This window comes from Pseudochaenichthys georgianus, chromosome 1 (genome assembly GCF_902827115.2).
Source record: "Pseudochaenichthys georgianus chromosome 1, fPseGeo1.2, whole genome shotgun sequence".
NCBI classification, from domain to species: domain Eukaryota; kingdom Metazoa; phylum Chordata; class Actinopteri; order Perciformes; family Channichthyidae; genus Pseudochaenichthys; species Pseudochaenichthys georgianus.
In genome coordinates this window covers 32,728,713-32,745,591 of record NC_047503.1, presented here as the reverse complement: position 1 = coordinate 32,745,591, position 16,879 = coordinate 32,728,713, and the positions used below count along the sequence as shown (strand labels likewise).

At 39.9% G+C, this 16,879-nt stretch overlaps 1 pseudogene; it reads left to right on the top strand.

Annotated features, from left to right (window-relative positions):
- Positions 1-5,247: 5,247 nt before the first annotated feature.
- On the top strand, positions 5,248-7,396 carry LOC139434253 (zinc finger MYM-type protein 1-like; annotated as a pseudogene).
- Positions 7,397-16,879: the final 9,483 nt, after the last annotated feature.

Genomic DNA, 16,879 nt, shown 5'->3' with positions numbered 1-16,879 from the left:
GAAAGTAATGTTATTTTAGGAGTGTTGTGAGATGGTGTCAACATCAATTGAATTGAGTCACCCAGTGGAAATGTCAGATATGTCTTCATAACTGTATCCTTACATTTTACATGCACTCAGTTATAATGTGGTAGTTATACGTAGTTTTTTTAAATTATTATTGATCACATTATATAGTACATATTTCTTAATTTAAGCTCCAGTATGAATATCCTCCTGGGACCCGAGGAAAAAAAGTGTCTTCCAATTTCTGTGATTTCCTACCTATTTAGGGTTAAAAAAAAACACATCTTGCAATTTAGACTTTTTTTATTTTATTTTAAAATGTTACAGTATGTCCACTCGAGGACGTCGGAACCATATTAGTTTGAAAAGACAGCCAAAATTAACAGATGGACTATGTAACGTATATAGTTATAGAGTGATATTAATACAATAATACATTCCCCTTTATTTAAGACATGAATAAGTCAACCTGATCTCACCAGAATGCGTGACTCCACCACGACTTCTTAACACCACAATGCGTGGTGGAGTCACGAACTTTGTTACATTTACGTGTCGGCACCACGCAAACAACCCCAATGAAAAGTGAATGAGGCTCCTTTGTCGTGGTGCACACACGCATTTTTACAACGTCCCGCAGTGAGCTTTTATTCTATAAAACTTTTTTTAAATCTACTTTATAGCTTGTAGTAACTCACGGGAGGCTTCTTTTATTTTATTTGTATTCATAATAATTTAAATTTTTCGTCAGAATGTAAAAATTACATTAGTTACGAATTTGTGTTCTCAAAAAACAGTGCATTGTGTGCAATGCAACTGTTAATTTTATTAAATTAGTTAGTTTTTAAGGAAGGCCAGAGCTTCAGCTGTGTCAAATAGATTGTTCCCTTTAGTTAACGTTATTTAAAAGATAATGATCATGTCCCCTGTATTGTATTATGAGCGTCCATTCCCATTGGATAACGGAGAATTTTACACCCGGAAGTAAGTATTCTCCTTACTGTCGATTGATGTTACAGTGATATCTGCACTACTCATCGACTAAAAAACACCAGATTATCCTTGTTAATTACACAACATTGATTGGTTTGAATTGTGTACAATGCTTTTGTATTTTCCCCCTTCAATTCGGAGAAACAAAGATTTTTTCGGAGTTTTTGGATGGCAGAAGACACTACACTACCCAGAACCCTCAGCTATCGTTTGGGACTACACCATATGCTTAGCTTGACAAACCCCGTGATCAGTCCTCAAGCTCTTTGATTGGTTGACCTCCAACTGCATTCCATATGAAAAAAGGTTTCGTAAAAGAGAAAATCATACTTTATTCAGCAGTGCTTGCTTTACTCTTTGAAAGTCATCACATGAATGCATTGTAATAAATGGTTTAGCTGCATTAAATATTACACATCTGTCGTAGTTCTTTATTTATCTACAGAGATCGGGCTCAGAATAGACCGGAAACTATTCTTTTACCGTTCTGTTTTAATTTCACAATAAAGTTAGTAGTCATATTTTGTTTTGATATTATTGTTTTTTATTAACTACTAGACCACTGGGTCATGTTAAGACCTGTGTTGCTGTGGGGTTTTCCCATCGCTTTTGTGTTACAAATATCAAAACAATAACAAAATAATATTCGTCGTAAACTAAACCAGAAACAGCAGTATATTTTATTTTGTTAACACTGTAAACTTTACAGCTTTTTAACCCAAACCACCTACTGGTTAAAGCACGTTATTGCACGTTTAGAGTAATTGCAATGCACGAAGATTGTGTTGCTTTTAACGACTGTTTAAAATGCCTTTTTCTTAATGTCTTTCATTTTTGTAAAGCACTTTTGAATGTGTTATATTTTATGAAAACATTTAAATATTAAGAGTACATACAAAATAGTGGGAAAGTAGAAGGTCAATGATATAAATATAGAATAGAAAATATCAAGAAGATATATACTCAAATGATATCAAGAATAAAACAGTTTAGTGCCTGATAGGAGGATGTGCTAACTAATAAGGCTTTATTTAAACATTAAAGAATACTTTAGGTTAAGGTCTTCTTTTAAATAGGAAAAAAGCTTTGGGGGTATCTATCTACAGATAAATATTAAGCCTGACAAAGTCTAAATTGTATGGTTTGTTTTGGAACTTGACAATCAACTTTCCTGCAATGTTAACTATGTTGAAGCACTTATTTTAACTGATATTATACACATTAATTATAATCTTATGTGATAGTATAAGAAATAAGCAGAATACGACAGTGTAATGGTGGAAGTATACACACATATTGATAGACGTCTTGTAATGCACTGTTGAGGAACCTGTGACCCAAGTTTTTCATTCATTGCATACACTGTTGTGTATATGATATGTCAATAAACCTTAGAAAATCTTGAAAGGGATGTGCAAAATAGTAATTATATACAGTCTTTAATTAACTATTAGAGAATAACGGGTAATGAATATGCTTTAAACGGATCTGCAGATAAATATTTAGTCTTCTCAAGCACCAACTATCAAATATCTCGCCTTATTGTTGGCACTTGACAATCACCTTCACTGAATTTCACTCAGGTGTAACTAAAGTCTGATTTAAGGGTTGTTGATATTTCACATTATTAATCCAAATCTGTAAAGTAACTAAAATAAATGTAGTGGAGTAAAAATACCAGGTTAACCTTAAAGAAAGCCCTCAGAATTATAAAAGACCCCCATCACCCCAGCCACAAACTGTTCTGTCTGCTGCCGTCTGGCAGGCGGTACCGCAGCATCCGGACTAAAATCACCAGACACAGAGACAGCTTCATCCCAGAGGCTATACGATTATTAAACACCTGAACTCAGAAACAACATCCATAACATTCATCTGGCTGCTACTTAGAAATTATTTATCTAATGTTATCATATTCCAATCACTTGTAGACTCTTATTGCACTATTTCACTATTGTTTCTGTGTAGGCCTATCTGTTTTATTGCGTAGCACTGTTGGAGGAGCCTGTGACCTAAGGGGGGGGGGGGGGGGATAGGACACGTTCGATTCCTTTTTTGAATAGTGTGCCGTTGATGGGTTTCATTCCATTTCAAAGTCCTTTTTCACTGCCACTCCAACATCCAATCACAGAGGTTGAGGACTGATCACAGGTTTGTCAAGCTAAGCACATGGTGTAGTCCCAAACGATAGCTGAGGATTCTGGGTAGTGTAGTGTCTTCGGCCATCCTAAAACTCCGAAAAAACATTTGTTTCTCCGAATCGAAGGGGGAAAATACAAAAGCATTGCACACAATTCAAACCAATCAATGTTGTGTAATTAACAAGGATAATCTGGTGTTTTTTAGTCGATGAGTAGTGCAGATCTCACTGTAAAATCAATCGACAGTAAGGAGAATACTTACTTCCGGGTGTACAATTCTCCGTTATCCAATGGGAATGGACGCTGGTAATACAATACAGGGGACATGATCATTATCTTTTAAATAACGTTAACTAAAGGGAACTATCTATTTGACACAGCTGAAGCTCTGGCCTTCCTTAAAAACTAACTAATTTAATAAAAATCACAGATGCATTACACACAATGCACTGTTTTTTGAGAACACAAATTCGTAATTAATGTAATTTTTACATTCTGATGAAAAATAAAAATTATTATGAATACAAATAAAATAAAAGAAGCCTCCCGTGAGTTAATACAAGCTATAAAGTAGATTTAAAAAAAGTTTTATAGAATAAAAGCTCACTGCGGGACGTTGTAGAAATGCGTGTGTGCACCACGACAAAGGAGCCTCATTCACTTTACATTGGGGTTGTTTGCGTGGTGCCGACACGTAAATGTAACAAAGTTCGTGACTCCACCACGCATTGTGGTGTTAAGAAGTCGTGGTGGAGTCACGCATTCAGATGAGATCAGGTTGTAAAAAACACACCAAACATATCCTCCTGGGACCCATTTTGTTAACATGCATCTCCTTTTACTCTTTTGAGCTACTCTATCAATCCCTGATGTACTGTACAGAGGACATCCTCGTCTTTCCAGTGATATGTCATTGGTTAAAATTGCATGCTGGGAAGTTCCTCTTTCTTTTCATCCAAAATGGCTGGCATACGAAAAACAAAATGGTATAGATGCAGGAGGATATTGTTGAATAATTGTAATCTTTACCATGAAAATCATATATGTTCTTGTTTATTAACATGTGAGGAACTATAGAATTAGTTCTGAAAGCAATTAAATAATTCAAGTTTTCAAATAACAGACCTTTTATAAATGTCCATTCTAGTGGAAGTCAGGACCGTCTTCATGGACTTTATGACTCAATATTGTTGCAGGAGACGGAACTGAAGCAGACATTTTCTGTACCAGAAAGTTCAGGAAGATTACGATTTTGAGCTCTCAGATGATGAGAGAGATGATAATTTCACACCTGGGATAGAAGAGGGTCAAGAAGAAGGGGGGGAAAGATGCAGGAGGCTCCATGAGCGCACAGATAGATACATAGAGACAGATAGGGACGAGCTGGAAAGACATGGCCCTCTGTGGGCCAAGAGTAGCACATATGTCTTATTGTTGTTTTTATTTTAAGTGGAGCCATGAAAAATGAGAATTGCCTCAGGAATGCAAGCTTTGTTTCTATGAGCATGGTCAAATGGAAACCACATCCATAAAACTAGTCAAGATGACCCTACAGCCAGGGCCGGATTAACCATATGGGCAACCTGGGCAAGTGCCCAGGGGCCCTTGAGCAAAGAGGGCCCTCAGTGACAAGATTAAAAAAAAAAAAAAAAAAATGTTTTAATATTATTTTATTTTTTTCGGGCACAACCTCACTCATCATACATTGTTTTTAAATGACACTCACTCTTCGCTATAAATAACACAGCTTTTCTATAGGGTCAAATTAATATATTTTCTAAACCGTTTCTGTACTGTAGGTCTCACTATGTATGCGCTCAAACGTATTACTACGCGGCGGCAGTGTATAGCCGAATCACAGCCCCACCCTCACTCATGTCACATTTTGTCACGTGAGCAAAGAAAATGGATGGTGCCGGTAGCCAAATGCCCAGCGGGGCTGCGAAAAGAAAGAAAAAGAAAGAAAAAGAAGAGAGAGTGCATTAAAAAATGTGCCAACAATAAATAGCTGAGTGACGAAATAGGCCAGCAACAACCACAACGAACAGTGGCGGCGGTCACGGAGGATGTTGTTGAGCTAGCGAGCAATGTTAGCCTTGAACCTAGCATGCTAACGCAGCAGCGAGTAGAAGAGGAAGATAAAGATGAAGACGAGCCTGACGAGGACGTCACAGAACAGGGTGAAGGTTCGAGTTCATCGGAAGTTCCCTGTGTCTCTCAGGACCCTGCACAATGGGGATTAATTGCTGGAAATATCCGGGAGGAGACTTTGATGAAAGAGGGTTCATACTTTCATAATCGGGCAACGAAGTATCCAGCATCTCGGAGGGAGACCGATGCTAGTGGCCGGACACGCTCACTGACCAATGATATGCTGACCAGACAGCTTCACAATTGAGAAATCGTTCAACGCGATTGGATTATTTATTCTCCATCTACCGGAGCAATTTATTGTTTTGCCTGCAAACTTGTATCCACTCACAGTCACAGTAATGCATTTGTTCTTGGCTTTAGTGATTGGAAGCATCCCGAGAGGATAACGGAACATGAGACGAGTGGTGAGCACAGAAAATGCATACTTTCACTTATGCATCGCACTAAACTCATGGGCACTGTGGATGCTTCTCTAGGGATGCAGGTCGACACAGAAAGTCAGTACTGGAAGGATGTATTGAGACGTGTAGTTGCGGTGATTACATTCTTGGACTTCATACTTGTCATCAACTATCTGTGAAGAGTTTATTGGTTTGATGGTTGACAGAACAATCGAAGCAATAGCAACAGAACTACAGCGAGCAAGGTATTTTTCTGTCATCGTAGATTCTACACCTGACATGTCTCACGTGACGTCGACCAATTAACTTTCGTTTTCCGATTTGTGAGTGAGAAAGGAAAAGTCATTGAGAGATGTATTGGATTTGAACCCATTCATAGTCACACTGGGTCAAGTCTGGCTGACTGAGTGATGAAGATGGTCATTGATATGGGGCTGGATCTCTCAAACTGCCGTGGCCAGGCTTATGACAACGCATCCAACATGTCAGGAAAATATAATGGGCTGCAAGCTCATCTCAAGAAAAGCAACCCACTCATACATTACATTCCGTGCGCAGCACACTCCTTGAATTTGGTTGGTGTCAACTGTGTTGAAAGTAGTTGTCGTGAAGCAAGCCAGTTTTTTGATATACTTCAAGCACTTTATGCTTTTTGCTCTGCTTCTACCCACCGATGGAATAAAGTGTTCACTGAAAACATCATACTGAAGCTAAAATCTCTCTCCTGTACAAAAGGAGCTGCAGAAGAGACTCCACAAGAGCTCTTTGTGAGAATTACACTGCAATAAGAGGGGCTTTACAAATGTTGGCGGCTGATGACGAAGAGCGCCAGGACACACGGCGAGAGGCCTCTGCGCTGTGTGGAAAACTTGGGAAATAGAGACTGCTCTGCGGACAATATTTTGGGACACTGTACTGCACCAATTCAAGCTTACGAGCACTGGCTTGCAAAATAAAGACATTGACCTAATGACAGCTGTGCGACTTCTGGAATCGCTGCGCACTTATGTTGCATCACTACAAGGGACATTTTCGGACTTTGAGACATCTGCCTGGGCCGTCACCGGCGTGACACAGACATACCAGCATGAGACTCACCGTGTTGGTAAAAGACGAGTATTTGATGACGAGACAGTGGAGCACGAGGTGGTACTGACTGGCAGTACAAAATTCCAGGTTGAGACATTCAATGTCATTATGGACAGGTTGCTCTCAGGACTTAGCAAACGCCTGGATGCATACAAAGTCATAAATGATCACTTTGGAGTCCTATTTGACATGTGCTGTGATGACACTGATCTCCGCAGACGGGCCAATATTCTCTCCTCATCATATCCTACTGACTTGGATAAGTCATTAGGAGATGAGCTGATCCAGTTTAGGGCTTTTGTCAGCACAGAGCCAGATAAAACTCCTGCAAACAGACTGCAGGTGGTGCTAAAACATGGACTACAGACAACATTCCCCAATGTTTTTGTTGCGCTCAGGATTTTTCTCACACTACCTGTAACCAACTGCGAGGGTGAGAGGTCCTTTTCACAGCTTAAACGCATCAAAAATGAACTTAGGGCAACCATGGCTCAGAAGAGACTTTCAGCCCTTTCTTTGATGGCCATCGGGTCTGATCTTGTGAGGGATCTGGATTCTGATGACCTAATCACAGACTTTTCAAAGAGAAAGGCAAAGAAGAAACACTTCTAAAAGGTAAGATCCACTGTCTCTCATACACTCATTCATTCACTCTCTCTCACACACGCTCACTCTCTCTCCCTCTCACATATACACACACACACACACACACACACACACACACACACACACACACACACACACACACACACACACACACACACACACACACACACACACACACACACACACACACACACACACACACACACACACACACACACACACACACACACACACACACACACACACACACACACACACACACACACACAATCTTCCATCACATATACTGATCACTTAGTTGAGCAACCACACCATTTCACTACATATTATACTTTTGTAACTCTCAATGTTTGTAACTAATAAAACTCCTCGTGTACGTGTACAGCCAGCCAGTCATATTTTGGCATTAAATCGGGTGCTACTCTGAGGTTTTGAGTGATATTACCTAGGTATTCCTGAGCCATACACTGTCTTGGAATCTTATCCATTGTATTTTGTCTTGTGATGTTTGACTAAAAGGGCAAAAGGCTAGACCTACTTTGGTTGAACTATGTGGCTGCGTCCCTGCTTTTGACAAATAGGTGTGTGATTTGACATGCCAGATTGACTGAAAATTCTAAATATTGGTCATGTTGGTAGGATTGGGTAGGCGTGGTGTTACTTGTTGGGTTGGGGGGGGGGGGCCATGAGCGCTCAGTGCCCAGGGGCCCCTGCAGGTACTAATCCGGCCCTGCCTACAGCCCGTGCTGACTGGAGTCCAATGAGGTACTTTCCCAGTACATTGACTACAAAGTCTTTGAAGATCTGGAAAGATTCACCAAAAAACAAGTTTTGTAAGGACCAAATAAACAGCAATGTTCAGATCAATTACTTATTCCAACCTGATCTCATCAGAATGCGTGACTCCACCACGACTCTTTAACACCACAATGCGTGGTGGAGTCACGAACTTTGTTACATTTGCGTGTCGACACCACGCAAACAACCCCAATGTAAAGTGAATGAGGCTCCTTTGTCCTGGTGCACACACGCATTTCTACAACGTCCTGCAGTGAGCTTTTATTCTATACAACGTTTTTAAAATCTACTATAGACTATAGCTTGTAGTAACTCACGGGAGGCTTCTTTTATTTTATTTGTATTCATAATAATTTTTACTTTTCGTCAGAATGTAAAAATTACATTAGTTACGAATTTGTGTTCTCAAAAAACAGTGCATTGTGTGTAATGCAACTGTGATTTTTATTAAATTAGTTAGTTTTTAAGGAAGGCCAGAGCTTCAGCTGTGTCAAATAGATTGTTCCCTTCAGTTAACGTTATTTAAAAGATAATGATCATGTCCTCTGTATTGTATTACGAGCGTCCATTTACACAGAGCGTCCAAAAGGACTTTGAAATGGAATGAAACCCATCGACGGCACACTATTCAAAACAGGAATCGAACGTGTCCTACCCCCCCCCCCCCCTTAGGTCACAGGCTCCTCCAACAGTGCCACGCAATAAAACAGATACACAGAAAAAATAGTGAAATAGTGCAATAAGAGTCTATATACAAGTGATTGGAATATGATATATTAGATAAATAATTTCTAAGTAGCAGCCAGATGAATGTTATTTCTAAGTTCAGGTGTTTAATAGTCTTCTGGCCTGTGGGATGAAGCTGTCTCTGTGTCTAGTGGTTTTAGTCCGAATGCTGTGGTACCGCCTGCCAGACTGCAGCAGACAGAACCGTTTGTGGCTGGGGTGATGGTGGTCTTTTATAATCCTGAGGGCTTTCTTTAAGGTTAACCTGGTATTTTTACTCCACTACATTTATTTTAGTTACTTTACAGATTTGGATTAATGTGAAATATAAACAACCCTTAAATCAGACTTTAGTCACACCTGAATGAAATTCAGTGAATGTGATTGTCAAGTGCCAACAATCAGGCGAGATATTTGATAGTTGGTGCTTGAGAAGACTAAATATTTATCTGCAGATCCGTTTAAAGCATATTCATTACTCGTTATTCTCTAATAGTTCATTAAAGACTGTATATAATTGCTATTTTGCACATCCCTTTCAAGATTTCAAGATTTTCTAAGGTTTATTGACATATCATATACACAACAGCGTAGTTATGCAATGAATGACAAACTTGGGTCACAGGTTCATCAACAGTGCATTACAAGACATCTATCAATGTGTGTATACTTCCACCATTACACTGTCGTATTCTGCACATTTCTTTAAATAAAGCCTTATTAGTTAGCACATCCTCCTATCAGGCACTAAACTGTTTTACTCTAGATATCATTTGAGTATCTTCTTGATATTTTCTATTCTATATTTATATAATTGACCTTCTACTTTCCCACTATTTTATATGTACTCTTAATATTTGAATGTTTTCATAAAATATAACATATTCAAAAGTGCGTTACAAAAATGAAAGACATTAAGAAAAAGGCATTTTAAACAGTCATTAAAAAGCAACACAATCTTCCTGCATTGCAATTACTCTAAACGTGTAATAACGTGCTTTAACCAGTAGGTGGTTTGGGTTAAAAGCATAGGTTAAAAGGCTGTCAAGTTTACAGTGTTAACAAAATAAAATATACTGCTGTTTCCGGTTTAGTTTACGACGAATATTATTTTGTTATTGTTTTGATATTTGTAACACAAAAGCGATGGAAAAAACCCATAGCAACCAAAAAAAGATGGTCTTAACATGACAGTCGTCTAGTAGTTAATAAAAAACAATAATATCAAAACAAAATATTACTACTAACTTTATTGTGAAATTAAAATAGAACGGTAAAAGAATAGTTTCCGGTCTATTCTGATGCCCGATCTCTGTAGATAAATAAAGAACTAAGACAGATGTGTAATATTTAATGCAGCCAAACCATTTATTACAATGCATTCATGTGATGACTATCAAAGAGTAAAGCAAGCACTGCTGAATAAAGTATGATTTTCTCTTTTACGAAACGTTTTTTTTTCATATGGAATGCAGTTGGAGGTCAACCAATCAAAGAGCTTGAGGGCTGATCACGGGGTTCATGGTGTAGTCCCAAACGATAGCTGAGGATTCTGGGTAGTGTAGTGTCTTCTGCCGTCCAAAAACTCCGAAAAAATATTTGTTTCTCCGAATCGAAGGGGGAAAATACAAAAGCATTGTACACCATTCAAACCAATCAATGTTGTGTAATTAACAAGGACAATTTGGTGTTTTTTAGTCGATGAGTAGTGCAGATATCACTGTAAAATCAATCGACAGTAAGGAGAATAGGCTACTTACTTCCGGGTGTAAAATTCTCCGTTATCCAATGGGAATGGACGCTCGTAATACAAGACATGATCATTATCTTTTAAATAACGTTAACTAAAGGGAACAATCTATTTGACACAGCTGAAACTCTGGCCTTCCTTAAAAACAAACTAATTTAATAAAATTAACAGTTGCATTGCACACAATGCACTGTTTTTTGAGAACACAAATTCGTAACTAATGTAATTTTTACATTCTGACGAAAAATAAAAATGATTATGAATACAAATAAAATAAAAGAAGCCTCCCGTGAGTTACTACACGCTATAAAGTAGATTTAAAAAACGTTGTATAGAATAAAAGCTCACTGCGGGACGTTGTAGAAATGCGTGTGTGCACCACGACAAAGGAGCCTCATTCACTTTACATTGGGGTTGTTTGCGTGGTGCCAACACGCAAATGTAACAAAGTTCGTGACTCCACCACGCATTGTGGTATTAAGGAGTCGTGGTGGAGTCACGCATTCTGGTGAGATCAGGTTGATACTATGGCCATCTGAGTGTGTGTGGTACTGTTTGTGGTTTGTTTTTAACTGTTTAATACAGTTAATTATTCAAAATGTCAGAGTTCCTTATTTTTAAACTGAAACTTGCACTACTGTTCAAAAGTAAATAACAACAAACCTGGAATTATGCATTTGGGACTTTTTTTTGCTTTTTCTTGTTGTACCGAACCGTACCGAACCGTGACCCCCAAACCGAGGTACGAACCGAACCGTGACTTCTGTGAACCATTACACCCCTAGTCTCCGGTGTTCCAGGGAACTCACCAAGTGTCAGAAAACACAACCCTCTCTCTTTTCCTCCATACCCAAATCTCTAAAAACGGGGCTGCAACGGATCTGATACAGACTGATCTTGAATTATTTTCTACGTCACAGAAGTGGTGCTCCGCTTATTGGTCAATTCTCCACCTATCAGAGGAATGTGGGGTTGGGCCACGGCCGACCATTGCGCTGGAGACGCTGTAGTACATATGCCAGGCCTGTAAGTGGCGCTGTAGTCTGCCACAAAAGCAGCGAAGAAGACTTCCCGCGCATGGTTGCCCTTCTGTTTATACTCTGCTCTGGCTCTTTTTCTCCCTCCCCGAGGCAAGCGTTTGCTCCCGCTGCTGTAATTCAATGCAATCCCTCCCTCACTGTAATTCTCTCCAGTTAGTCCACCAGCAGATGACAAACACCCTCCTCTCCGGCTCTTCCAAGGAACGAGGGGACCGTGCGGCAGAGTTTCAGTTAGATTTTTATTTCGCCGGTCAACATATCCGTTAAAGTTTAAATCTTCCGGACAAAATTAGAAAAGTGCCGGTCAAAGGTCTTCTTTGTTATTTATTGAGCTTTAAAACAAATGAATAACGACTCCATATAATAATAATATAAGAATAAAACACGGAGGATGCAGATCTCTTTTTCTCCCCCTCTTCTCCCCGCTGCAGCCCAGCAGCTGATCTCAGAGCACGCTCCCCTCTCCTGCAGGGGGGCGTGCTGCAGCTCACAGAATCAGCCCCTGCAAAAACAGCGCTGGAAAGAGCAAATAGAGCGAAATGAGGCATGGCTAAAATGCAGGATCTGTTTGGTATTTTGAAAGAAAAACTATTTATACACTTTATATAGGTATGGCCCTACAATATATTGTTCAAATATAGCATGATATGTCCCCTTTAAGGTATTATTAAGGTAGGGTTAATGTTGTTCTCAAAGTGCACCAGATTGATGCTTTTAACTTCAATATTTAAAAACAATTCTTCCTAGAGCGGGTGACGACCCCCCTAAAGGATGTTTGGTCCACCCCCCACTTGTAAAAAAAATAGCACTTTACCCCTGCACCCCCCCCCCCAACAACTCCTGGGCTAAGCCCCGGATCTCCTACAATCCTAAATCCGCCTCTGGTCTTTAAATACATTTTGTCGTTTGAATTGTTTGTCTAAAGTCAAGGATCTAGAACTGGTACTTAGTTTGAATGATACAGTCTGGTTATTATGCTGTTTGGAGGAGGCCTCACAGGTAAGAGCACTAACTAGCTACCATCACATGTACCTTAGCTTGTCTAAAGTCAAGGATCTAGAACTGGTACTTAGTTTGAATGATACAGTCTGGTTATTATGCTGTTTGGAGGAGGCCTCACAGGTAAGAGCACTAACTAGCTACCATCACATGTACCTTAGCTTGACTTAAATGTATTAAACGTATAGTTAAGTGATATCAAAATATAAATAACTAATGTCATGCAAACATTAATATTTGCTTGATTCCAGTGTTGAATTTAGCACAATTGCATACAAACGTTAAGGGATTTTAAGATTCTGAAGTATTATGCTAAAAACTCAATAACTTAGATTATTATTTATAGTTTTGCTGAATAGTTTCATGTCCGCTTACCTTAGAAAGGTAAAATGCGACGGCAGCGTGCAGATGGGGAGCATGTTAGCTTAGCTTGGTAGCTTCAGCTAGCTCTGGAACTTCCAGCTTGGTGGCAGCAGGTCCCGCCTCAGCTCCGCCTCTTTGCCCTTATTTGGAGCAGGCTGGAGAAGGCGGGAGTTGAACTCTGACGTCACTGTTGAGCCGTTAGTGGCCGACTCCGCCTACTAAGGGCTTCACGGCAACTCTGCAGAATCCTATGGGTGACGTCACGGACCCTACGTCCATTTATATATACAGTCTATGATTTAAATGGGCAACCTCTTTTGTGACAGATTTTTGCAAGAAATGATAATTCTTCTGATTGATATTTCCTATTGACAACTAGTTTCTATGTGAACATTATGAGATGGACAGCCAGCTAACAAGCTTTTTATACAAATATTTCAGATCAAAGCTAATCCAGTGGGGCTCCTGACAGGAGGCAAGGGACACTATGCTCCCAAATATTAAGCCTTGACCCCCATCTTAAAATGGATATGATCAAAAAATTATCTGCATTGTCGGAGGCCTTTTTTCCTCATTATCATGTCAAATTGTACAGCTTTCCTTAGTTTTGAATGCAGAAAGATGACTATATTAGAGTATTAAGTGAAAATGACTATATTAAAAGTGTTAAGTGAATATATTAAGTAGGGATGCTCCGATCGCCAATTTCGGAGCCGATCGCCGGAATCAGTATCGGCCGATACCGATCCGATCGAGTGGGCGGGGCCTAAATGGAAGATTTAAACATCACTTTAAATCTTCCATTTAAAGTGATGTTTAAAACTCAGTTAATGGGGCTCATTCACTGGAGCTTCCACAAACAACAATAAACTTAATTATTACATTCAAATGATGTACATTATTCAAGTTTACATTCACTTTGGATAATAACACGGGAGAAATTAGCGGAAGCGCTCTCTTTTCCTCTCTCCCTCTCTCTCTCTCCCTCTCCTGACTCCTGTCAGTTTCTCATGCAGCTCACTGATCCAGTAATGAGTGACCCGACAATGAAGAATACATATATTTATAATAACTAATTTAGCTTGTTCTAGAGGTAGATAAAATAGCTAAGTGTGTTTAGGTTTAACTCTTACGGTCAGTGTGCGAACTATACCACGGTCTCCGGGGGAGCCGGGATTTTTTTTTTTGCGGGGGGGGGGGGGGGGTGCAACAGCACAGACATGGGCCTATTATAAAGAGAACATCTGTTGCACACGGGGTGGTGACACAGGTCTACATTTACATGAAACGTCCCGATGGATCATGTTCATGTCAACAGATTTCCCGAGCATGTATGGGCTACGCAAACTTCAATCAACTTGATAATAAATAATCCACGGACCACCAATGTAACGTTTGACTGTTTAATTAAATCAACTTAAAATTACTCAAAAACAGGCTACATTGTTTCACATGGGCTATACTATAGCCTATTATGGCTGTAGCCTACATAGAGCCGAACACACGCGATAAGAGCAGCCAGCGGCACCAACCATGAACAATATTAATATTAATAATACAGCTATAGCACAACACAACCCTCTCACTGCCTGGAGAGACGCGACGCCACACACACTACACAACGGCTCGTCTTCTTGTGTCTCTTCAGCCCCCAAGTTAACATTAGCTGTCAAGTTAGCACTAGCACTGACGTTAGCTCCCTCCTCTCTCGGTTCTGTTGTAGCAGCAGTCACAACGTACGATGTGCTACCACCAGCTACATTCGGTTGGTCTTCTTGATCAGGTTGTTTGGCCGTCTTTTTAAAGAAATTGCCCAAAGTAAGTTGTTGTTTTCTTTTCGACATGTCAGCAGCAGCAACAATGCCTGGTAAACATGCAGTGCCAACTAAACGAGCTTGTGAGTGAGTGGGTAGTGGGTGGAGCTGCGGGCAGCGTGCAAGCAGGCGACACTTTTTTCATGAATCATAAACTCTAAATATAATTTTATTTCACTTATTATACACCTTTGAAAAAAAAAACATGCCCAAAGGTATTTGGTCATCATATCATTATTTTAGAGTCACCACTAGGGGAGCTATAGCTCCCCCTGCTCCCCTCCAGTTCGCACCCTGCTTACGGTACGTCCACACAGCAGCTTTTCGAAAATCTTGAAAATCTTTGAGCTGGGCGTGTCTGAAAGCTTGGGGATTTTTTACGAGCAACGCGACCAACAACCAATCACAAAAATCTCCCGCCCCCGACATACAAAGCAAAAAACCCCGGGGATTTTATGCGAGCAATATATAAACTCCCCAAACAGGCGAAAACCTACCAGTTTCACCCACTGTCTCTGCCACCTCCCTCCATGCCTGGTTCCTCCGGTTTGTATCCCGTTAATAGTTCTGGTCATAAAGAACCGGGTGATTTGCTACCGTAATTTCTCGTTTGGAATATGAGGAAATGAACTGCGGTCTGGTTCTCCCTGTTGTGTGTTTCGCTGCGCTTACCGGTCCGGCGGGCGGAGCTGCAGGATTTCTGCTTCACACACGTTGCATACCGCTATTTTACTGTCTTTTTCGGACACCTTAAAATAATGCCAGACCGGTGAAGCCATTTTGGCGAGCTTGTTTTGCGGCACACAGAGAAAAGTGTATTTTACGTCATGCGATCGGCTCTCGCGATCGGCATGTTTAGAGAGCACCGATCGATCGGTAGAGTGAGTATCGGCCGATCTCGATCGGTGACCGATCGATCGGAGCATCCCTAATATTAAGTGAATTACTCAAACTGTATTTGTATAGGAATGATTCTGTCCTATTGGCAGATAACTACTCTTAACAGTGATATCTACAAGAGGTTTCCAATGTAAATGTAACTATTTTCAATTGGTTAGTATTACATTTTGTGAGTGTGTGGTGACACTCATTTTAATGAAGACACATTTGTGTATCTTGAAATTCATTTATTTGACAGAGCTGGAAACTGATTGATTTACATACTTGTTTGTGTTTACCTACACAGTCATCACAGATGAGCCAAACAGAGTAGAGGATGAAGAAAGGAGAACAGGAGAAAGGGACACACAAGAAGGAGATACAACAGGCAAGAACGACAATGGAGACAACAATGAACAGGAACATCAGAACAGACAAGAGTCAATGGGTAACATGACTGATTTAGGGACTGCAGATACAGGGCCAAGGCAAGTGAGACATCACTGCTTTCCATCCAGCATGTTTGGCCAGCAAAAGAGATCATTTCAACCGCAAACGGCAAGTGATGAGGGAAGCAGCAAGAGATGAGGGATTATTATTTCCTCCTTCCATCCCTTTTTCTGTTTAATCTGATTACTAACAATTTCTAATAATTTGACATAGTTTATGATTTAATTGGAAAATGAAGTGTTTTTAAATAATAAACCTGTTTCTGATTCTGAGATTTATTTTTGACATATGGGTGTTGAGAGATGTATCCATATCTCTTAATGTTGCTCTCAAAGTGCACAAGATTGATGCGTTTAACTTCAATATTTAAAAAAAATCTTCCTGGGGGACCCCAGAGGAGGTGAGTTCCCCCCAAAATAGCACTTTATCTGTGCTTATGTAACTCTGGTGTAGTGTCCCCTCGGCAACAGATCACTCAGAGCTGATTACTTTCCTGCATTTCAATGGACAGCATATAAAAATGACACATGAGCTGCATTGCTTATGAGATCCTCTCATGCTATCTCTTTTACAAAATAAGTGTCCAGTCAACAACAAAACATCAGTGATCATATAGTGGTAGTATATTTTTCACAAGCAATGTGAAACATTAAACTTATACAAACTGGTG